Source organism: Somniosus microcephalus, chromosome 2, assembly GCF_052327205.1.
Source record: "Somniosus microcephalus isolate GS21.2 chromosome 2, FLI_Smic_1.0, whole genome shotgun sequence".
In the NCBI taxonomy this organism is placed as follows: Eukaryota; Metazoa; Chordata; class Chondrichthyes; order Squaliformes; family Somniosidae; genus Somniosus; species Somniosus microcephalus.
Window position 1 is genome coordinate 29,506,309 of NC_140988.1, and position 23,899 is coordinate 29,530,207.

A 23,899-nucleotide genomic window follows, 5' to 3' on the forward strand; every position below is an offset into this window, starting at 1 on the left:
ACTGTCACATAAATTCCTTGATGGTTCAGAGAGGCCGATAGCTTTTGCGTCACGCTCGTTAACTTCAGCCGAGCGTAACTACACCCAGATTGACAGAGAGGCCCTCAGCCTGGTGTGGGGGGTGAAGAAGTTCAATCACTACCTGCACGGTCAGAAATTTATTCTACTAACTGATCATCAACCTCTCGTCTCCATTTTCAACCCTCAGAAGGGCGTACCGATAATGACGGCACAACGGCTACAGAGGTGGTCCCTGTTCCTAGGGGCACACCAATATGACATCGAGTACAAAGGAACTAAACAGCATGGGAATGCTGATGGATTGTCGCGCCTACCGTTGCCGACGGTGGAAGAGGAACTGGCAGTGGATCCAGTGGAGTTATTCCACTTGACTATAGTCGAATGTCTCCCTGTGACGAATGCAAACATAGAAAAGGAAACACGAAATGACCCGACACTCTCCTGGGTCTATGATTTAATGGTGAAGGGATGGCCAGCACATGGCGAACCACTGCTGCCAGCATTCTCGCCGAGAAGAGAACAGCTGTCAGTGTGCAGAGGAACCTTGATGTGTGGATCCAGAGTAGTAATTCCACCCAAATTGAAGGATAGAGTGCTCAATGAGCTTCATGAGGGTCATCTGGGAGGGGTAAAAATGAAGAACTTAGCCAGAGCGTTTGTGTGGTGGCCGGGAATCGATAGAGAAATCAAAGAGATGACCAAGAGCTGTACTGGATGCCAGAAGGTCCAAAACGCCCCACCACAAGCCCCTCTTCATCCATGGGAGTGGCCCTCATCTCCATGGCAAAGGGTGCACATTGATTTTGCTGGTCCCTTTATGGACTCGATGTTTTTAATTGCGGTGGATGCACATTCAAAGTGGCCAGGGGTAATAAAAATGTCCTCAACCACCACAGAAAAAACTATCACAGTCTTACGAACCATATTCGCTAGGAATGGGCTGCCTGAACAGATTTGCTCTGACAATGGACCACAGTTTGTGTCTGAAGAGTTCCGGAGGTTCTTAAAGAACAATGGTGTTAAGCATTACACATCCGCCCCATATCATCCAGCCACTAATGGATTGGCCGAGAGGTTTGTTCAAACATTCAAGAAGGCTATCAAGGCAATGTGTAATGAAGATATACCCCTACAACACAAGGTGGATAACTTCTTGTTTGCCTACCGGAATGTGACACATGCGGTTACCAACCAAACTCCAGCCATGATGTTCTTCAATCGAAGACTACGATGCCGCTTGGATTTGGTTAAGCCAAACGTCAGAAGAGATGTGGAGAACAGGCAGTTTCAGAATATGAATGAAAGGCCGACCAGGAGTTTTAAGATAGGTCAACCAGTTTTGGCCCGGGACTACCGCACAGAGAAATGGCAGCCAGGAACGATCTGTACAGGGCAAGGACCTCTAATGTATACCGTGGACGTTGGAGAGAGCATTGTAAGACGCCGTGCTGACCAGATTCTAGAGTCACTGGAAAACGTCAACTCCACACCACGATCGGATACACCTGGCGATGAAACCGAAGTACCAATTGCATCTACCGCAGAATCGGTGATATTGGAAGCAGACGAACCAAACAACGACATTGATCCCGACTCAACCTTGCCAGAAGAACCTGATATCCTAAAGAGGCGTTATCCAGACTGTAAAGTCTGTGGGTTGTGCAGTTAATAAATACACAGACTTCAGAAGTAACAAACAAACAGGTCTTTACTATTCGAAGGTCCGGGCGAATCTGCCCCAGAAATCCTGCTACAACACTTATATACTGGTGTGGTCACTATCGGTATTACAGTATACAGAAGCCAAACAAATAGTGCCACACCTAAAGTAGTTCCCTTAAAGGTGAACGGTTACATTCAATAGTTCCCTTAAAGGTAGACGGGTACATACACTACAATCCTCCCTTTTTAGCTTATTACTTAGAGTCCCCGTTAACATACATATCTTCAACTTCCTATAAAACAAATTACAGCTATAATCTCGGTGGAGTCAATGTCATATAAAACAATTTACAAATATAATCTCGGTGGAAACAGTGCACAGGTTCCGTCTCTGCGGAAACAGTTCATAGATTCAGTCTCTGATCTTGACTCGTTCCGAACAACATTTCTTTGGGGTAGCCGGTTCACCTGGCTAGCGTGACTCCTCCATAGCCTTTTTCTTGACGTAGCAGCTTGAACTTTCGTCCTGTTGAACCAGCAGTGCGGACTTTGACAACCAACTGGCTGTCTTGACATTTACCAGTTTTTCAACTAATTTAGCTCCTTTCGTAATGTCCCGCCTGGAATGGTAGAAGTGCTAATATTTTAGACAGTTATTATCTTCGGCTTCTTCTTTTTCTTTTCTGCCTTTTTGAAACTCTCGGAGCTCCTTTCTCGGCTGCCAGCTGTAGCGCCACCAACTCTCTATGTTCCTTAGACCTTAAGTGCTTCCTCCGGATTTCAGCACTTTGAGAGTTTTCATCACAAGCTGGGCAGACCACATCCTCGTAATATTCAGTGTCACTCAACAGGTCATGGTAATATTCAGGTTCGTCCTGAGTTAGGCCAGCGAGAGAGACTTCTTCTTCCTCCTCACCCGTCTAGATGTTAGCTGACGGTGGTTCCTTCCCTAAACATCTTTCTTGAAAAGCCTTCTTCATGCATTCATATTCATCCCGCTCTTCCTGGGTTATCTGCCATTCCTTCACGACGGACCTCATTTGTGAGTTCAATACCTTCCTTTCCACCGGTAATTGCGTTATCAGGCTATTTAACCCTTCTACTGAAGTAACGGTTTCCACCTTCTTCTGTTCACCTTGACGTGATTCAACGTACTTTTGGCATCCTTGTAAAATTTGTGTTGCCACCTCAGCTATCTCCGTGACTTTTGAGAGCTCCGAACTCGTTCCCCCTGAAGATTGAAGCTCGTGTTCAGATTGTTCCCCTTGTAGAGTCTTGTCCTTCAGCATATGAAGGAGTTGGCCAACCGTTAACTCTTCCCTGGGAACACGGTGGATCAGAGTCTTCTCCATTTCATCCACCTCTTTCTCCAATACTTCCACCTTACGTTCCTCTTGAACTTTGGCTTTCAGCGCTTGGAAAAGTTGCGCCCTGATGCTCTCTAGTTCATGTTCAGGGACCATTCTTACAGTGTCCTGTTCTTCCACTGCAAGGATTCCCAGTTGAATCTGTTCAAGTTGTTGAACCTCAGACATTGCCGCCTCATATTTGTCTTGGGTGTCCTTCAATGTTTTTATAAGTTCTTGGACATCCTGTCTTTCATGCTCTGCCATGATTTTCACCTCTAATTGCTCATCTATGGATGGAGCTTCTATCGATGAGTCTGTCTTGGCCTTGAGCTCATCAAGAATTTCCTGCAGCCTTTGGACTTCTTGCTCATGTTCAACCTTTAGTTGTTCATATGCTTCTACTGAAACTAGCTTTTCGGAGGCTGCCGAGTTAACCCCCTTCTGAATTGTAGCCTGGGCCTGTTCATACTGTTCTTTCAACTTCTCACACTCTGCTTGTAAAGGAGTCGTAAAGAAGAACTGGAATAAAATCCTGGCTCCCTGAAGATTCCTCTTCCTTTGGTTCATTCTGTAAATATTCTACTTCCTGAACAGCATCAGGGGAATGTGATTGGTATTTGACCATGATGGCTCTATGGTCGCTCTCTGCTTGAGCTAGCTGTCTCTGTAGTCTTTCCAGGTTTCCCCATTCGGTGTCCCAGAACTTTTCCATATTTTTCATCTCCTGTACGAGACGATCATTCAACTGTTCTAATTGTTGTCGTACTTTGACATAAGTTTGCGTCCGAGCTCGGTGTTCTTCCGTCATGGATGAATCCTTTGCTTGAACAGGCTCAGAATTCTCTGTCAACCTGGAGTTCTGCTCTGCAGCTTTATTCTTCTTGGTACCATAAGTCCTTCTGCCTGTCTTCGTTTTCGACTTGGTCTTATCATCATCCATTTCAGAATCTGAGCTAATAGCTTGCACCGAGTCCTCCCTCATTATGGCTTTTAGGTAATGCCATTCCATGTCTATTTTCTTAATCCACTCCCGTCCTAGAAGTGGTGGTCCTCCCTCAGGTAATACGTACAAGCTCATTCTTGGGTGTTCTTTACCCCTATCTCTCACCTTGACTCTTATTTTCCCCACGGGGTATACGTTATGCCCCGTGTATGTCTGTAATACGAACTTGGTATTTCTTAAAGGTATGAGAGAGAATAGCCGGTGGTAGTCCCTTCGGTTGATGACTGATAGAGCTGATCCAGTGTCCAGCTCCATTCTTGTTTGGACTCCAGCTATTTTTAGTATGACCCAGATGGCCTGTAGATCTGTTTCTTTACCCACATTGTGGATTCTCAGACTACCCAGCTCCTGGCTGTTTGGGTCGGAGTCTGAATTCTGTTCGTCTGAACTCTTCTCAGCCACCTTGTGTACCTTGTTGTACTTTTCTGGTGGTGGCTTCCTTTGATTATTGGTCTTTTTCCCGGACCGGCATACCTTTGCGATGTGACCCAGTTTGCCACATTTCCTACACTCTTGGTTCTTAAACCAGCATTGATTCTGGTCATGCGTTGTCTTCCCACAACGGTAGCATTTTGTTGTGCTTGAAGTAATTTGGTCCACCCCGAGTGCCGCCGCCTTTAGTTGCATTTCCGCCGTTCCTTTCGCTGCGGCTTCGTGCGATGCAGCTATAAGGACAGCCCTGTCCAGTGTGAGGTCATTCTCTTCCAGTAGTCGCTTCTGCGTCCCTTCTTTGGACAATCCGCATACGAACTTGTCCCGCAGCGCTTCTGTCAGATTCCCTCCGAACTGGCAGTATTTCGCTAGCCTACGCAGCTCGACCAAGTATTCCGCATTGCTTTCGTCTTTCTTCTGCATTCTTGCGTAGAATTTGAATCGTTCAGCCAGCATCAGCGGTGTGGGGTTCAAGTGGTCCTTCAGCACAGCCACAATCTCTTCGAAGGTCTGATCCGCTGGTTTATTTGGTGCTATTAGATGCTTCAAGAGCCCGTATGTTTTTGCCCCCATCGAGTTTAGCAATGTTATCGCCTTGTCGTCTTCCTCTATTTTGTTGGCTTCGCAATAGATCTCTATGCGTTCCACGTACGTGGCCCAGTCTTCTATTTCAGAATTAAAGTCGTTAATATTCCCTCGCTTAGGCATCTTTCTTCCCTTGGGAGCAGCACCAGTATTTCTTATTTATTTATTTGTTTCTAAGATGGCAGTTTTCCCGCGAAATCGGCGGTTTCCCGCTCTTTCCTTCTCTCCCCGCCCACTTCAATGGCGGTATGTCAATCAAGATGGCGGTTTTCCCGCGAAAATGGCGGTTTCCCGCTCTTCCTTTCTCGCCCCGCCCACTTCAATGGCGGTTTCCCGCTTCTGGCGTCTTCTCCGCCTAATGGCGGCTTCCCGCGTTTCTTCCCGGTGGAAGGGGTACGCTTCCCCCTCAGCGGACAGGTTCAGCCGCTGGCTGGCTACCGCACAGCTCCCCTTACTCGGCTATGTCTTTTCCTCCCGCCCGCACGGCTCTACCGGCGCTGGGTACACCCCGTTAGCGGAGGACAGTTCAGCCGCTGGACTGGCTCTCGCGCAGTCTCTCTCTCCGTACCCGGCTCTGTCTCTCTCACCCGCACGTTCGATGCTACCGGCCCTGGGTACCCCGTTGGTGGAGAACAGCTCACCGCTGGACTGGCTCTCGCGCAGTCTCTCACCCTGTTTTCGGCTGTGTCTCTCACCCACTCCCGCACGTTCGGTTTTGCCGGCTCTGAGTACCCCGTTGGTGGAGAACAGCTCAGCCGCTGGACCGGCTCCTCGCAGTCTCTCTCTCCGCACTCGGCTCTCACCCGCACGGTTCCCGTTCGCCTCCCCAGCCCTCTCGCAGACCGGTGTTTCCCTCCCCGGCTGCGGCTGGGTTTCTCTTCCCGCGCCTACTCGCAGGCTCAGCGCTTCGTGGCTGCGGTCGCTGCCCCGATTGTCCCGCCGATCGCGGTCCGGCTGTCACCCGACGCCGTTGGACCCGACTTTTGGCCGGCACAGCTCCCCCTCGACCGAGGTCGAGTGCTCTGCCCTTATCCTCCGGATGCTTCTACACCTTCCCCTACTCACAGTCTCTTCGGCCGCCTTGTTTCTTGCTGGTCGGCTCACTCCGCACCGTGGCAGAAGGGTAGTCAGTGCCTGTTGCTGATACAGCTTTTGTTGTTAATCTTCCTGCTTTCTGTTGTTGCAGCCTCGTGTTTTCTTTTGGTAGCACGACGAGGGCGGTTGTCTCTCTTCGACGCTCTTCGTTGCTTATGATAATCTTGCCGCAGGGTACGATCGGACTCGTTGCCACTGTAAAGTCTGTGGGTTGTGCAGTTAATAAATACACAGACTTCAGAAGTAACAAACAAACAGGTCTTTACTATTCGAAGGTCCGGGCGAATCTGCCCCAGAAATCCTGCTACAACACTTATATACTGGTGTGGTCACTATCGGTATTACAGTATACAGAAGCCAAACAAATAGTGCCACACCTAAAGTAGTTCCCTTAAAGGTGAACGGTTACATTCAATAGTTCCCTTAAAGGTAGACGGGTACATACACTACACAGACAGAATCAGGAAGCCTTCTCAAAGACTGAACTTATAATTGCTTAACTTCAACCAATGTATCTAGCAACCGTAATTGTAATTGTAATTCGTTATTATTTAGTTGTTAAATGAATGTTATGTACTGTTTATCTAAAAGGGGAGGAATTGTTGTGTATGTACCTTTAAGGGAATAACTGGTCTCAGACTGCAGTACCGGCAGTGACCACCCCTGTATAAAAGGCCCTAGCAGGCTTCTGTAGTTTCAGTTTCCAGGTTGTCTCCATTCAGTAAAGACTTGTTATAATCAACTCCTGCAGTCCGTGTCTCAATTATACACGGACATAATACCGGGTATGCGCGGTTAGCGGTTTGCAAGCATCCTTGGGGTCACGTGTTCCGGCCCAACCAATGAAAGACGGGCATCCCCATTCATACTTATGGGGATTTCGTATGTACGGAACTCCCATAAGTATGAATGGGGATCAGTTAAAAAATACACGAACACATGAAATAAGTAAAAAAAAAAAAAAAATTGCATATTTAAAATTAATTAAATCGGCATTTAACTTTTTGAAATGTTTTTAAATATGTTTTAACGGGGCTAAAAATAAACTTACCTTACTGGACAGGGTTTTTTAATGTATAAATGAATGATAACATTTTATTTTTCTATTTTATAAAACTCTTACACCTGACAGATCGCAAGTTCCAGGTTTTAGCACATCCCTAAATCCGGAACTTGCGCGGCCCCCACGTGCACGTGCGCACCTCGTACGCACCCGCAGGGGTCGTAAATTATGGCCCAATGAGTTTGCAGCATTAGCATCACAGCAGTTATGCAGATGTCTGCAGCTCAGATTATTCCAGCCACTCAGGATGTAGCAAATTCAATGCAAAGGGGAAAAAAAAATCTTCCAAGCAATCAGGTCTTTATGGGTTCAGAGGCTCTGTCTTCCATGGTGGTCCTTAGAATACATGCATAGTATGCACTTTAATACTTGACCAATTCATTGCTCTTTTTTAATTCCTAAAAATGCTGGCTCTTTCTGGGGTATGATTCTATGGGCACTTGAGTACCTCACCCAAGGAGCCATTCTATATGCGTGAGCCTAGGTCAAAATTGTCACCAAGTTATTCATTTGGGGGGGTACTTTTGAAGTACGGTCACTGTTGTAATGTAGGAAACGCAGCAGCCAATTTGCACACAGCAAGGTCAAACAAACAGCAATTTGATAATGACCAGATAATCTGTTTTAGTGATGTTGATTGAGGGATAAATATTGGCCAGGACAGCAGGGATAACTCCCCTGCTCTTCTTCAAAATAGTGCCATGGGATCTTTTATATCCACCTGAAAGAGCAGACGGGGCCTCAGTTTAATGTCTCATCCGAAAGACGACACCTCCGACAGTGCAGCACTCCCTCAGCACTGCACTGGAGTGTCAGCTTAGATTTTTGTGCTCGAGTCACTGGTGTGGGACTTGAACCCACAACCTCCTGACTCAGAGGCGAGGGCGCTACACCACTGAGCCACAGCTGACATCAGGAGTCATTACCCTCCCTAGACCAGGGGCACTAAGACCATTTCAAACATCAGCAGTGACCAAGGGTCAAATCAGTGTGGCTCAATTCCACGATGGGCAGTAAATTTACCAACTTACGCAACAGAGATTTTAGCCTATTGAACAACTTGGGTCTAATGTCCAATTGAAATGTCAGTTTTCTGTTAGACTATGTCTAGTACTGGGCCCCTGAATCTCTCAATGGCTAGAAATATATGAGTTTCTGTTAGGGTTATCTTTCCATGCATCTTGTGTACGTGATTAATTATTTTATTCGACGTATTGGCGCAGGTTGCAAAAGAATATAGTAACAAAGATAATAAATCAGCATGTCTTGTTCTATTTTAAGGTAATAATAATGACTAGTTCCCAGGTAGCTGAATCAGTGGACAAGCACAGCATGTGCATGCTTCCAATAACAAACGACGAGCTTGCGAAAAGGCAGTAAAAATGCCTCTTGCCCTGGGCAGGATTAGTTCTGCGCTCCACCTGTTATTCTGTTCAGAGGTTAAAGCACTACTTCGCGCATTTTGAGTATATTCAAGGCTGAGATCGATAGATCTTTGGACTCTCGGGGAATCAAGGGATATGGAGATCGGGCAGGGAAGTGGAGTTGAGGTCTAAGATCAGCCATGATCTTATTGAATGGCGGAGCAGGCTCGAGGGGCCATACGGCCTACTCCTATTTCTTATGTTCTTATTTGCCAACATAGTTGAACTGTAGCTACGTAGCTTGCAGATAGAAACCATCAATACTCTCGGGGGATAAACTGAAGCTGCAACATAAAATGATTGTTCCACTGCACACTGCTATTGGGGCAAACTGTTGAAAGACTTGGTTGCATTAAGCTCTGAAACACTCCTGTTGTTGCTCCCCCTTTGCAATGACTTACTCCCACTTTTGTGCCAAGACTTGTACCTCTTTCAAACTTGTCATTGTTTTCCTTCTGAGCAGCAACTCCAACTCATGCTCATTGCCCAGATAGGGTGATTCACCCTGGCAGAATGACTCATACCCACAGTATCATTGTAGTTTTATATGGTTTGCAATTCAGAAATAAACTAAAGCTTCTATCACCTAATTGGCAATGCATAACATTGCATAGATTACAATGTTTAAAATCATGATGTAATGAGTCATGTTTAGGTGGCAAAAACTCATGAAACCCACTTACTGAACGAAATATGTTCCCTTCCAGAATGCTGTACTGTGATCTATAGGGGGATAAATTCAGTTGGTAGCACCTCCCGTTAGCGCCTTAAGAGGGCGCAAACCAACTAGTGCCCGGGCGCTGCACTGCCCACGCCTCCCGCAAAATTCAGCGGGAGGTTAGTGGTGGCACTAACCGGTAGCACCCTGCGGCGCTGGCGATGATGTCATTGTTGTGCGCAGTGCCCCGCTCATGCCCTGGCCACGATCTTCGGGAGCGCCCCCTGATTTACCGCCGGACGCTATGTCCGACGGGGTCAGGAGGGTGTACCTGCGGCCGGGGAGGTGCAATTTAAAGGCGAGGTGCGGGGAGGCCATTTTTGTTGTTGGCCGCCTGCCAGCACCTGCATGCGCTCCCGTCCCCGGCCGCCTGAACCCACCCCCGCGGAGTGCCGGCTGTGCTCCAAGAGCCCGGCACTTCTCTTGGGTGCCGGGCTCTTTTGCTTGCACTCCCGATCCCCGGGGGCCTAGCTGGACCCCAGGTCGCGCTGCACAAGGCCCCTCCCCTTTAAGAAGGGGAGGAAGGCCTGCAATACCACGGCGTGACGTGCCGCAGCGTGTGGCGCTGCGGCACATAACGCCGCAATATTGACTCACAGCGCCCCAAGAGGGATACAGGGCGCTTCCGGTAGTGCCCCACTTCCCTCTTGGGGCGCAACCACTCAATTTCCAGTGCGGGTGCGCTAATTTTTCCAGGGCGCTACTTTTAGCGGCGAAGTTAGCGCCTCAATTGGGGCGCTACTCAATTTTTAGCCCATTGTCTTTTAGTTAGAGATCCTAATATTCAAATTTGTCACCATTTACAACCTGTTGTTGGTGAGGATAATTTACTGGATTTGAACGGATACTTCAATTTGAACTATCAACTTAGATGCGCGGGTTTAACCAACATCGACCTTTAATCCTAAAATAGAACAAAAATGACCAATTTAAGATTTCACACACATTCAGCAGTAGGATTTGAGCGCCCTCTGCTGGCATGGCTACAGAAACAGAATTGATTGACGTTCTGAATGGAGAGGTGCAAATGAGATTATCCGCCTGAAAACAAACACATTTAATCTAACATCTGCAGATGTAACATCGGTACTTGTTCTACCACTCCCCTTTCTTCCAGTCAAGTGAAAACCATTTAATTTAGATTACACATTTTACTATGTTTTTATAGCCCAAATTGCCCAAAAACTTTATTTCAAAAATCGAGTGGATCATAGCACATTAGAATTTAATAATATTTTGAACAGTTTATTTTGGGACGTGCAAGAGATTAGCAACAGAAAATGAGAATGAATGAATTTGAGATTACTGAAAAAAATACGACAGAAATCAGTTTATTCGCTCAGTTATGAACTGATTATAGTTAGACTTGCTGTGCCTTTACATGGTGCTTACTTTGACTTTAAACTTGTTGGGTGCTTTAATGAAAGTGCCAATGGCACCAACATGAGAATTGATCGTTTTTTCGCTTCTCTTATTGCCTTATTTTGCAGAGTATGAAGAATCAAAATGCAGCTGGAGCACTGATGAAGAATTCAATGGCAATGATAACTCACAAATTGATTTCTAAGGCCTTATCATTCTGGTGGCTGCAGTCACCTCCACCTGCCACAATTACTTTATCAAAAATAATTGACTGGAATCTGAATAAACAATACAAATTACAAATGTAATTGTAACAGTTTTTCTACGAAGTAATGTTATTTCAGGTCTATAACAAAATACTGAAGGAAGCAGAAAGCAATTTATCCTTTCCAACTCCGCACAGCCCGCTTCTATTTCCTTCCCAAAATCCACAAACAGGACTGCCCTGGTAGCCCCGTCGTTTCAGCCTGTTCTCGCCCCACGGAACTTATTTTTTCCTGTCTCAACTCTATTTTTTCTTCCCTTGTCCAGTCTCTTCTGACCTACGTCTGCGACTCTTCCGACGCCCTCCGCCACTTCAACAGTTCCCTGGCCCTGACCGCTCCCTCCACGATACCCTGGTCCACACTTCAATCACCCCCCCAACACCAGCTCCCCTTCTCACGACATGTCCCGTGCAAGCGCAGGAGATGCAACACCTGCCCTTTTACCTTCCCCCCCTTTCCAGGGCCCCCATACACTCCTTCCAGGTGAAACAGCGATTTACTTGTACTTCTTGTAATTTAGTATCCTGTATTCGCTGCTCACGATGCGGTCTCCTCCACATTGGGGAGACCAAACGCAGATTGGGTGCTCAGTTTGCGGAACACCTCCGTTCAGTCTGCAAGCGTGACCCCGAGCTTCTGGTCGCTCATCATTTTAATTCTCTGTCCCACTCTGACCTCGGCCTCCTACACTGTTCCAATGAAGCTCAACGGGAGCTCGAGGAACAGCATCTCATCTTTCAGTTAGGCACTTTACAGCCTTCTGGACTAAACACTGAGTTCAACAATTTCAGACCATAACCTCTGCTCTCATTTTTTCGTACAGCCGGTGCGGATAATGATTCTGCTGCTGCCATTACACCTCCTCTAGACCCATCTTTTGTTTCCCCCTTTTTGCCTTGGCCCATCATCCCTTTTGTCATTTATTCACACCTGGCTTCCACCCCACCACAGACCTTTCCTTTTGTTCTTTCCTACGCTCCCACCCCTTCCCTGCACTAGTACTTGCTGGGAAATCTGTTAGATCTACAACATTTTCCAGTTCTGACGAAAGGTCATTGACCTGAAACGTTAACTCTGTTTCTCTCTCCACAGATGCTGCCTGACCTGCTGAGTATTTCCAGCATTTCTTGTTTATATTTCAGATTTCCAGCATCCGCAGTATTTAGCCTTTGTTTTGTGTTCAATGACTTCAGTCACCGCTCCCACTTTCCCGGACAGCGAGTGCTGGTAATGGTTCTGCTGGAACCATTTACACCACCTCTGATTTGAAGCCATCTTTTGTTTCCTTTCTTGCCCCATTACCACCCACTTTTGTCTTGTCCCATCATCCCTTTTGTCATTTAATCACTCCTACCCTCCACCCTTTGTTCTTTCCTGCACAGCCCCCCACACCCCGCCCCCCCTTTTCCCTGGCTCTGTACTTTCGTATAAACTGTTAAATCTTTAACTTCTTCTAGTTCTGATGAAGGGTCATCGACCTGAAACGTTAACTGTGATTTCGCTCTCCGCAGATGCTGCCTGACCTGCTGAGTATTTCCAGCATTTTCTGTTTTTATTTCAGGTTGTTTCAGGCCTCATTAGCATGCGGCCAGAAAGCTGCGAGTGCTGAGCGGGTGCTCCAAGGCAGCTCACTGCTCGGGGAGGGCAGATCATTGACCAGGTCCCGCGTTGGGCCAGCCAAGTGGCAGACTTGGGTGTGGAGGCAATCCCAAAGGAGGCAGGCCGGGACTGGCAGAGAGCCTGAATATTTTTGTGGAGCCGAGGAACACTGCTTTTTAAAAAATTAATTTCCCAGCTTAACTGGGACGGGTGGCCGATGAAAGTCAGCCCCTTGATATTCTCCCAGGCCTCTGCCACTAGGTCTAGGATGACTTGTCTGCTTTTTGTCGCTTCCCTGTAAGTGGGTCAGGGGGAGTGCCTGGGGTTCAGCTTGCCTGGTAGGACAGCTGAAGTCAAAAACTTGCTACTGTTGAAAAGTGTAACAGTCTGCAATCACTGGTGATTATTAGACTTCTAATTGGACGCTTGCATTTATGTTTTTGTATACAAAGGCCCTTTGAAAACCCAAATTGTAAAGCTAAAGATTTCCCTCTCTTGCCAGTACATCGATTATATAAAGGTGTACATGCAAAAAAAACAGTAGTAACTGTAGTGTATGCACTTTGCAGAAGGAACTATATTCTGCAGCCCCTGTATACTGCAGTACCAGTAGTGACCACCCCTGTATATAAGCCTGTGTAGTAACTTTTGCATAGTAGTTCCAGTTTGTCTCCACTCAGTAAAGACCTGTTATAACCAACTCCTGCAGTCCGTGTCTCAATTACACACGGACATAATAGTAACAGCTGGGGAAGGCAATAGTTTAAGAACTTAAGTAGGCAGAAATGAGAAAATGCAGGTTCAGGCCTTTCCACTCACTACCATTTAGGTCCTCATTTGGGACCCACACAGACCATTTTCATCCCTGTTTCATCCCGCCCGAGACTCCGGGCTCGATTTTCCAGGTAGTTAACAGGCAGAAAAAGGGATTAGTGCCATTTTACCTTCACAGGTGAAGGCTTCCCGACCTCGGAGAACCCGCCGCGCTGGAGGAGATCTGCGGTGGTCGGAGGCACCTGGAAGTAAGGTGTAGAGGTGAGTGATGGGTGCAAGTGTGGAGTGGTACGTATGCAAGGTGAGTGATAAGTTTAAAAAAGTGTTCACTTACCTTTTTTTACTTCTGTAGCCTTTAGCCGTGCTGGATCGGGAGAGCGGACATCCACCTCGTCAATTGCAGGTAATGGCTGATGGACCCTCCAATGCATCAGACATCTGAAATTTACTTTTTTTTAACAATGTTTTTTCAGTCCTCACCACAAAAACGAATCAAACTCAAGAGAATGTCAGTGTTTGACAGCTTCACAGAGTTGTCAAACGCTGTCATTTCTTCTTTCAAGAAGTCTTGACAGAAATCACGTCTGACGTTGATCTGTCAGTGACTTCTTGCCTAATTGGCTTGCTGAGCCTGCCGGGCGGGCTTAACAAGCTCAATCAGGGGAAAATCCCTCTGAATGGTCAGGCGAGGATGGAGACGGGACATTGACACGACAAGCAGCAGTCCCGCCTCCATTGACAAAATCCAGCCCTCCATGTTCCTCTACTCCCTGTTCAATCAGAATCATAGAAGAGAACCATAGAATTATACAGCACAGGAGGCCGCCATTTGGCCCATTGAGTTTGCGCTGGCTCTTTCAAAGAGCTTTCCACTTAGTCCCATTCCCTGACTCGTTCCTCAAATCCCTGAAATTCTTTTCTCTTGTCATTTATCTTTTCTAATGCTTCAACTAAGTCTACATTCACCTTGTTAGGTGGCAGGGTGTTCCATAAGTTAGCAGTTGTAAAGGAACCTCACTTCTCCAGTTGACTAAAGGTCAGTATTATTTACAGAGCAGATTTTAACAGGAGACTGGAAACCTTGCTGGATATAGGGGGGTAGATTTTCACCTTTACTGCCTATTACATTAAGCATCATCTGGGTGGAGTGCAGAAAGGAAAACTGGGGGGCGGGGGTTTGGTGGAATGGCATACCTTTTACAGAACCTTTCTTTATTTTAAATGGAAGGAAAATCAGGCGGGTTCTGTTAGGGACATGCAATCCTCCCGGCTAGATTTTCCTCTCCACATGTCACCCAGGGAGTGATTAATGCCTATGCAATTAAGATGAAAATCTACCACTATATGTCCATATACATGCACTTGCCAGCAGGGGGCAGCGGATAGTTTGGAGCAGTGAGATCTGTGAACAATATTCACCTCTTTAACCAAGGGGCACTGAGTTTAATTGTAATATCCATAGGGTGATATCAGCTAACTCAGCACAAACTGGGCATTGCACTTCACTGAACCATGGGAAGTATCCCCATTCTTCAACTTCATCTTCCACCTCCGATGTCCTCCCTCATTTGGAATAGTGTGGTCGATCAAAGCAAGCCGTAGTCTTGTCGATATGTAAATATTTGACCAAAAGGTGAACTTTCCACATAACTTATTGCTTGTCCCTTACATGAGATGCTTTCCCAATATGAGATGTGATACCGAGTAACCCAGTGGAAAAACTCACTTTTTTACAGTGTGGTAGATGTAAAGATGAACTCATTCAGACAACAACAGCCTTATTTGTCAGTTCTAACGTAGCTGGTAACTGTTGGACTGCTTTCTTGTTCCTCATACTTCACAAAACCAGTATGAGCTGTTGAGACATCATACTTACGATTCCAGTATGAGAACTGAGACATCATACTTACGATTCCAGCATGAGAACTGAGACATCATACTTACGATTCCAGTATGAGCTGTCGCACAGTGGTTCACTCACATCTCTTATACCATTCTTTACCTTTGATCACTACATTCCATTTCTGGGTTGACATCCTGCAGGATACTTGCGTCCGTGGGTGTGGGTGCCCCCCCCCCTCGTATAGGTTGTGGGAGCCCGTAAAAAAAACCTCCCGCCATAGGACTAACCACCCTAATGGCTGGTACGAAGATGGTTACGGTCACGGAAGGCGCGTTAATCGCGGCCAGAAATCCTTCCACCACTTCATACAGTTCCCCAAAGGGAACAGTGTGAAGACACGTACGACGACGACTACATTCCATACATACCACCAATAAATCATATTACATCAAAGATGCATATAAATGATAACAGAATAACATAAATCCAACAAACATGCACTTAACTCTTCTCAATCGCTCCAAATTATTTTATTACCATAAACACAAGTGATCTGATCTCTGACCAGATAGGAACAGCAGTTCAGCCCTCTGATCTGTGGAGATACAGTTGCCTTAAACCCCTTTATACAATTTACAACACATGCTCAGCAGAAAACTGTTTTAACTCATCCTGTGCTGATCCCACAAACTGCCCAGAAAGAACATTGAGGTACTCAGGTAGTGTAAACCCTCGTTCCCACAGTAACCACAGCCCTGAAGTAAGTAAAAGTTTACTGTTAAACAATAAAGGTTACCAATTCCTGTGGAGGCCACTTGGAGGGGGATCTGTGTTGAGATGGAGCTTCAGCCTGTCCTTTAGGGCGGGCACCTGCACCATTCACAGCAATGTTGGGGCCCCTGCCTTGGGTGTGGCAGAGGGATTTTGCAGCAGTATAAGCAGGTTCAGGGGACTATGCTGGCAAAGTGAAGAAAGCAGATAGTTTCTCATTCGGCTGGTTTTCATAATTGATCATTCAGCGATCGATTGCATTGCCAAAACTGGCATTATAACATTGAAATCCCTCGAAGCCCACAGCAGTGCTGGATGGCAGGGGTGCAAGGGTGTCCCTTGTACCCAGGGCTGCTAGGATGCAAATGATGGAAAATACACTGTATGATGTATTATGCCTTATTTGTAGGTCATCATAATATGCCCGTCCAGACGTGGGCAGGCGTATTATGTGCCCACCCCCACTTCCAGCAGAACTTTTACGGTCGCTTAACCCTGCCCCAAATCCTACCCTCACCCAAACAAATTACAGCTTTTTTGCACCAGCACACCCCTGGAATTTCAGTGCTCAATACTTTTGCATGTCAGGTTGAAGCAGACCGAATAGTTTGGCAGAGTGCATGATATGATACATGAAGAGCAGGCTTGATGGGGCATTGGCCTTTTCTGGTTTCACACTTTCTTCTGTTATGGCCATGATACTGTAAACATTTTAACCCTTTCAGTTCTGCAGTGGCATTTCTGCACCAAAACAAAAACAATCTAACTAGCCTGGTCCCACTCCGCTGCCGTAACTTCACCGCAACAGTAGTGGAAGCTCCTGTTACGCCCGTAAACAGGGTTTCAGCCACATTTCCGGTGAGGTTATGGCGCCAGAGGGGGGAACCAGTTCTGAGGATATTCCTGGTTCTGAGTATTCTTGATTATTGCATGAATATTGTGTACCGAGAATTCAATTTTGTAATATGCCGCGTTAGAAATTTATATAAATCTATTTTTGCAGAAGCTACTGTATATGGAAGGACTATGAGGTGAGGCACACTGATTGTTATTTTTAGAACTCATTTTTAAAGTTGGCTGATAGAAATGTTAATGCTTACATTTTCTCTAAGTTGTTGAAAAACAAAAACGGTTACTAAATAAACCAAAATGATTATGTGCAAGCCCTCTAATTAAAAATGACACGACTCACTGTAGACACTCTAAGTGATGATGTCACAATTGCTAACTATGTGTTACCAGGAACATTAGAGTTCTCTGTTGTAAGAGGATCAAAGATTAATAACGCAAGATTAGTACCTTGATTTTTATTAATATCTATAAGATGAACCCTATTGTTAGGACTATAAATAAGGTGTTTCAATCCATCCATCACTGAATAAATGTGGAAAAACTCAGACGGAAGTAAAAAGTAAGAAAGCACCCACTATTCCTTTTATAGAAATAAAAAGAAAATTGCGAATGCTGGAAATCCAAAACAGAATGAGAAAATTAGAAAGAGAAAGACAGGTTAAGGCTTTGAGTGGTACCATTCATACAAGTTTTGCTGTCCCTATGTCACTTTTTTGTGTTGTGAGTCACATGGAGTATCCTGGCTCTTTGGATAATGGATGCAAATGGTATGTTGGCCTTCGTAACGAGAGGATTCGAGTACAGGAACAAGGATGTCTTGCTGCAGTTGTACAGGGCCTTGGTGAGACCACACCTTGAGCATTGTGTGCAGTTTTGGTCGCCTTATCTGAGGAAGGATGTTCTTGCCATGGAGGGAGTGCAGCGAAAATTCACTGGACTGATACCTGGGATGGCAGGAATGAGGTATGAGGAGAGTTTGGGTCGATTGGGCTTATACTCGCTGGAGTTTAGAAGAACGAGAGGGGATCTCATTGAAACTTATAAAATTCTAACAGGACTAGGCAGACTAGATGCAGGAAGGATGTTCCCGATGGCGGGGGAGTTCAGAACCAGGGGTCACAGTCTAAAGATTACGGGTAAGCCATTTAGGACAGAGATGAGGAGGAATTTCTTCACCCAGAGAGTGGTGAACCTGTGGAATTCTCTACCACAGAAGGCAGTTGAGGCCAATTCATTAAATATATTCAAGAAGGAGTTAGATATATTTCTTAAGGCTAAAGGGATCAAGAGATATGGGGAGAAAGCAGGGACAGGGTACTGAGTTTGGATGATCAGCCATGATCTCATTAAATGGCAGAGCAGGCTCGAGGGGCCGAATGGCCTACTTCTGCTCCTATCTTCTATGTTTCTATAAATGAATATGATGAGTTGCTTAACCAGTGAGGAAAACTCCAATGACATTATTAATTTAAATCAGATGATTACAGACAATGTCAGGAAGATTATTCATTTCAAAAATAGAAAATTGCCAATTATAATTAATTGTTTTCTTAATGTAAGTTAAGAAAAAAAATCAGCCTTGTCCTTTGAGATCAAGAGATCTTCCATTCCACAGCATAACTTAGTTCTTAATCTCCTAAATTAATTGATGTAAAGAACATTAGACAAGATTGAAGATCGTTTGATAACACCACTTAGATCTTGTTGCAGTAATTCAGTGCTAGGATCAAATTACATCACGCTCATAGTTCACCATTTAAAAATCAGGCTTCAGAAATGGACCATTCCATCAAGTCTCTCAACTGGGACCTGACAGAACTCATCCACAGAAATTAACCATGATGTACGAACATTGGAATTGTGCATTACTCTGCCTTCATAAATATGTCTTCAATTAACTTAGTTTAATAAAATTTAATCTTACAATCATGTTTAAGAGTTCAAGGTCCCAAATTTACTTGGGTCCCAATCTTGGCATAATTGTCTGAATCGTGCCCAATGGTGGCCTCCAACATTAACCCTATCGGAGTTTGCAGGTTTACTGAGAGGTCACACAATCTGCACAGTTCAGGTGGGTGTGAGCACCACTTGTGCTTGCACCCACCTGAAGTACTTGTGTCAGCTGTGGCTCAGTGGGTAGCACACGTCGCCTCTGAGTCAGAAGGTTGTGGGTTCAAGTCCCACTGCCAGGGACTTGAGCACATAAAGCTAGGCTGACACTCCAATGCAGTGCTGAGGGAGTGCTGCACTGTCAGAGGTGCCGTCTTTCGGATGAGATGTTAAACCGAGGCCCTGTCTGCTCTCTCAGGTGGACGTAAAAGATCCCATGGCACTATTTTGAAGAGGAACAGGGGAGTTATCTCTGGTGTCCTGGCCAATATTTATCCCTCAACTAACAAAACAAAAACAGATTATCTGGTCATTATCACATTGTTATTTGTGGGACCATGCTGTGCACAAATTGGCTACTGCGTTTCCCACATTACAACAGTGACTGTACTTCATTGGCTGTAAAGCACTTTGAGATGTCCAGTGGTTGTGAAAGGTGTTGTATAAATGCAAGTCTTTCTCTACTTCAGGCACATCTCTAGTGCCCACCTACCTCATGCTGCCAGATACTCTGGCCTAATTCCACCCTGGCGGGAGGGAGGTTGCTCAGATACCTCCCGGGCTCCGATCAGTCCAAGAAAGAACGCCTAGCCATGAATTATTTTAAAATTTTAAAGTAGGAATACTTAATAAATGTTTCATTTCAGTGTTCACAAAAGAAAAGGATACTGGAGAGGAGGTAAATCCTGAATTGGTTAAAAGCCAGGTGACAGGTTAATTACAAGAAAGGAAATTATTAGAGAAGTTAGTTAAACTAAAGAAGGATAAAGTGTTTTGACCCGACGGGACATAACCAAGAATCCTGAGGGAAATGGAGGAAGAAATAGCGGAGGCCCTAGAGATTATATTATTGACAGTGTATATGTGCTGCAGGACTGGAGAATGAGCAATGTAATATCCATTTTGAAAAAGAGAGGCAGAGCTAACCCAGGTAATTACAGGCCAGTTTGTTTAACATCTGTGGTAGTGAAAATTTTAGAAGCAGCCAACATGTATTTCAGAAGGAAGATCAATCTTGACAAACCGGATAGGGTTCTTTGTGGAGGTGATGATATGATGGATAGGGAAATGCAGTGGATGTGGTGTACTTAAGAAAGCCTTTGGCAAGGTACCACACAGGAGGCTATTGGAGAAGATTAAGGGGTATGGAACTCAGGGAAGAATGGAAATTGGATTAAAAAGTTGTAAATAAAGTAGGAGTAAGGACAATTGTGGTTGGAAGCGGATAGCGGTATCCCACAGAGATCTGTTCTGGGACTGCTTCTGTTCATTGTGTACGTTAATGATTTGGATATAGGGTTAGAGGGAGTGCTGTCTAAATTTGCAGAGGATACTAAAATAGGAGGCATAGTAAATATGTCTGAAAAAACTCAAAGGAAGCTGTAGGGGGATATTGATAATATGAAAGAATGAGTAAAAAAGTAGCAAATGGAATCCAATGACAGCAAGTGTGAGGTGGTACATTTTGGTTAAAAAAAAATATGCAACAATTATACATTGTCTGGTTGGTTGATATGGAAGAGCAGAGGGATTTGAGGGTTATGGTTCACAAGACATTAAAAGCAGCACCTGAAGTGGATAAGACCATAAAAAGCTAATGGAATATTCTGTGTTATGGAAAAGATCTGGAATACAGCAGTCGAGATGTAATAAAAACAGAAAATGCTGGAAATACTGAGCAGGTCAGGCAGCATCTGTGGAGAGAGAAACAGAGTTAACGTTTCAGGCTGATGACCTTTCATCAGAGTTCTGACAAAAGGTCATCGACCTGAAACATTAACTCTTTCTCTCTCCGCAGATGCTGTCGGACCTGCTGAGTGTTTCCAGCGTTTTCTGTTCTTATTTCGGATTTCCAGCATCCGCAGCCTTTTGCTTTTGTTGCAGTCAAGATGTAATGGTGAATCCATTTAAAACCTTAGTAAGACCACCATTTAAATACTGTGTGCAGTTTTGGGAGAAATATTGAGACAATATAAAGGATACAGTGCAGATTCACTAGGATGTTGCTTGGTGTGAGTAAATACAAACACAAGTAAATAAAGAGCGCGGTCAAAGAGGGGCCCAAACTCACTGAGCAGCGGAGGTAGAGCAGACCTAACCGGGGACCGGAGCAGAGAGAAAAAAAATACATCAAGGAGTGACGTCACAGGACAGCAGGTAGGTGCTTGGTTGGTGAGTATTTCAGCGATTTGTTTGTCTCTAAGCTAATGCAGTGTTTTAAACTAAGAGCTGGGGAACAATAACTAATATTTTATTAAATTATTAACTTAACTAGTTAAACTAATTAATTAATATAGCTCTAAATAATCACTTGATTAAAAACTTTAACTAATTTAATTAAGCATAGAAATAAAAAATTCTAGAGATGGAAGGCTATGTATCGGGATTGAAGTATGTGGGAGTTTGTCGACAGTGAGACTGTCCCAGATTCCCACATCTTCATGAAATGTCTCTGCTTTCAGTCACTCCGGCTCAGAGTCATTGAGCTGGAGTGAGAGTTAGAGACAATCTGAAACATAAGGGAGGGGCAGGAATTTCTGGACAGTTTTATCCAGAATACAGTCACACCCCAGAGGAAAGCACAGTTTCAGGAAGGGGAGGGTGTGACTGCTAGGGAGATGGGTAGCGAGGATTTAGAAGAGGTTGAGAAGGAGGTCCCACAGACACTGGTCCTGTCCAACGGGTACGATGTACTCATTACCTGTGAGGGCAAGGAGAAAGACTGCGGGAAGGACAGCCACAATGCAGACCAAGGCACCGTGGCTCAGAAGGCTGTCCAAGGCAGGGCAGAAGAGCAGAATAGAAATGTGATGGTGATAGGGGACTCTATAATTAGGTGGATATATAGCATCGTCTGCAGCCAAGAATGAGAATCCCGAAGGGTGTGTTGCCTAGGTTAAGGGATATCTCAAGGCGACTGGAGAGGAATTTGGAAAGGGAGGGGGTAAATCCAGTTGTGGTCCATGTCGGAACAAACAACATAGGTAAGAACAGGGAAGAGATTCTGCTGAAGGAGTAGCAGAAGTTAGGAGCTAAATTAAAAAGCAGGACCTCAAGGGTAATAATCTCTGGATTATTGACCGAGCCACATGCAAATTGGCATAGAAGCAGTCAGATCAGGAGAATTAACACGTGGCTAAAGGGCTGGTGTGGGAAAGAGGGGTTCCTTTTCATGGGACACTGGCACCAGTACTGGGACAGGAAAGAGCTGTACCGATGGGACGGGCTCCACCTGAACCGGGATGGGACCTTTGTCCCAGCAAAATGGGTAAATAGGGAGGTGGCAAGGGCTTTAAACTAGTAAGATGGGGGGAGGGATCTACAAGAAATGAAACCAGCCTAAATATAAACAAAACAGGAAAGGAGAGCATCGGAAAGAGTAAAGTAAGGGAATAAATGGAGTATTAGAACAGGAGCATAAAAAGATGGTTAACAATAAAGTGAAAGGAACAGTTGTTAAAATTAAGATAAACTGTCTGTACAGCAATGCACACAGTGTCCGTAATAAAACAGTGAAGCTGGAGGCAATCATGCATTGTGAGGAATTAGACATAGTAGGGATTACTGAGACATGGCTACAGAAAAATCAGGACTGGAATTAAACATTGCTGGGTATAACATATTTAGAAAAGATCGAGAGGGGAAAAAGGGGAGGTGGAGTAGCTGTACTTATTAGGGATAACATAATGGCAGAAGAAAAAGTGACGCAGCTATTAGCAAGACAAAAATAGAATCCATATGGATAGAGATAAAAAATAATAAAGGATAAATCACACTAATAGGGGTAGTCCACAGGCCACCTAATAGTGGAAGGGAGGTGGAGGAAGAAATATGCAAACAAATTAGGGAAATGAGTAAAAAAATAGAATAATCATCATGGGGGATTTCAACTACCCCAATATTAATTGGACAGAAGAGGTAGGTAAAGGGGATAAGGGAATGGAGTTCCTACAATGTGTACTGGACTCCATTCTAGCCCAATATGTAACAAGCACCACAAGGGAGGATACACTATTGGATCTAGTAATGGGGAATGAACCAGAGCAGATAAGAGAAGTAAAAGTAGGGGAACATCTAGGCAATAGTGACAATGGGCCATATATTCCGATCCCTATGGGTGTGTACGCACCCGTAGGGATATCGGAAATGCTAGTTTCTGGCATGCCAAGCGCACGAGCTGAAAACCGGCATTTCCGATCTGTCAAGAATGCTCTTGACAAATTGGATGCCTGCCTCTGTGGGCGGATAGTTCCGCTTTCTGGAGAACCTCCGCCCGCAGAAAACCCTTAGAAATCTTACGCCTGGTAAAAGATTTGAAAAAAGGAAAAATAATTTTTTTCCCCCTACTCATTTATCATTTAAAAATACTTTTTTTTAAAAAGTTTATTTTTAGCCCTGTAAAAAACTTCAATTATTTTTTTCAAAAAATTTAATTTGTTTAAAATATTTAATTTATTGTAATTTCAACTCATTTTAAAAATGTGATTTAAAAAAAAAAATGTATTTAATGTTTTAGTGTTTTTGGGGTGATCTCCATTCATATATTTGACTGGTCTGTCTGTCAAGTGTATGAAGGGAGGTTCCCTTCTCCTATTGGCTCCCCATGGCCCACGTGATCCCAGGGACGCTTGCAAACTGCATGCCCCTCTGGGATACGTGGGCCCTGCACATTTCAAGTTGGAGAGGTCCAGGAACGGAAGTATAAGCACCTCGGGAGCCCTCAGGTAAGTCTGTAGATTTTTTCCAGATCGGAGGCCGGAAAATACGGCCAAATAAAATACGCTTTAAAATAATAATTGAGAAGGGCATAAGCATGACGAAGACCAGGGTAATAGATTGGAAAAAAGCTGATTTTGAAGGACTGAGAATAGAACTTGGGAAAATAAAATGGTCAACAATATTGGCAAACAATGACATAGAACAGCAATGGGAAACATTTAAAATGGCATTCAACAGAGTCCAGGAAAAATA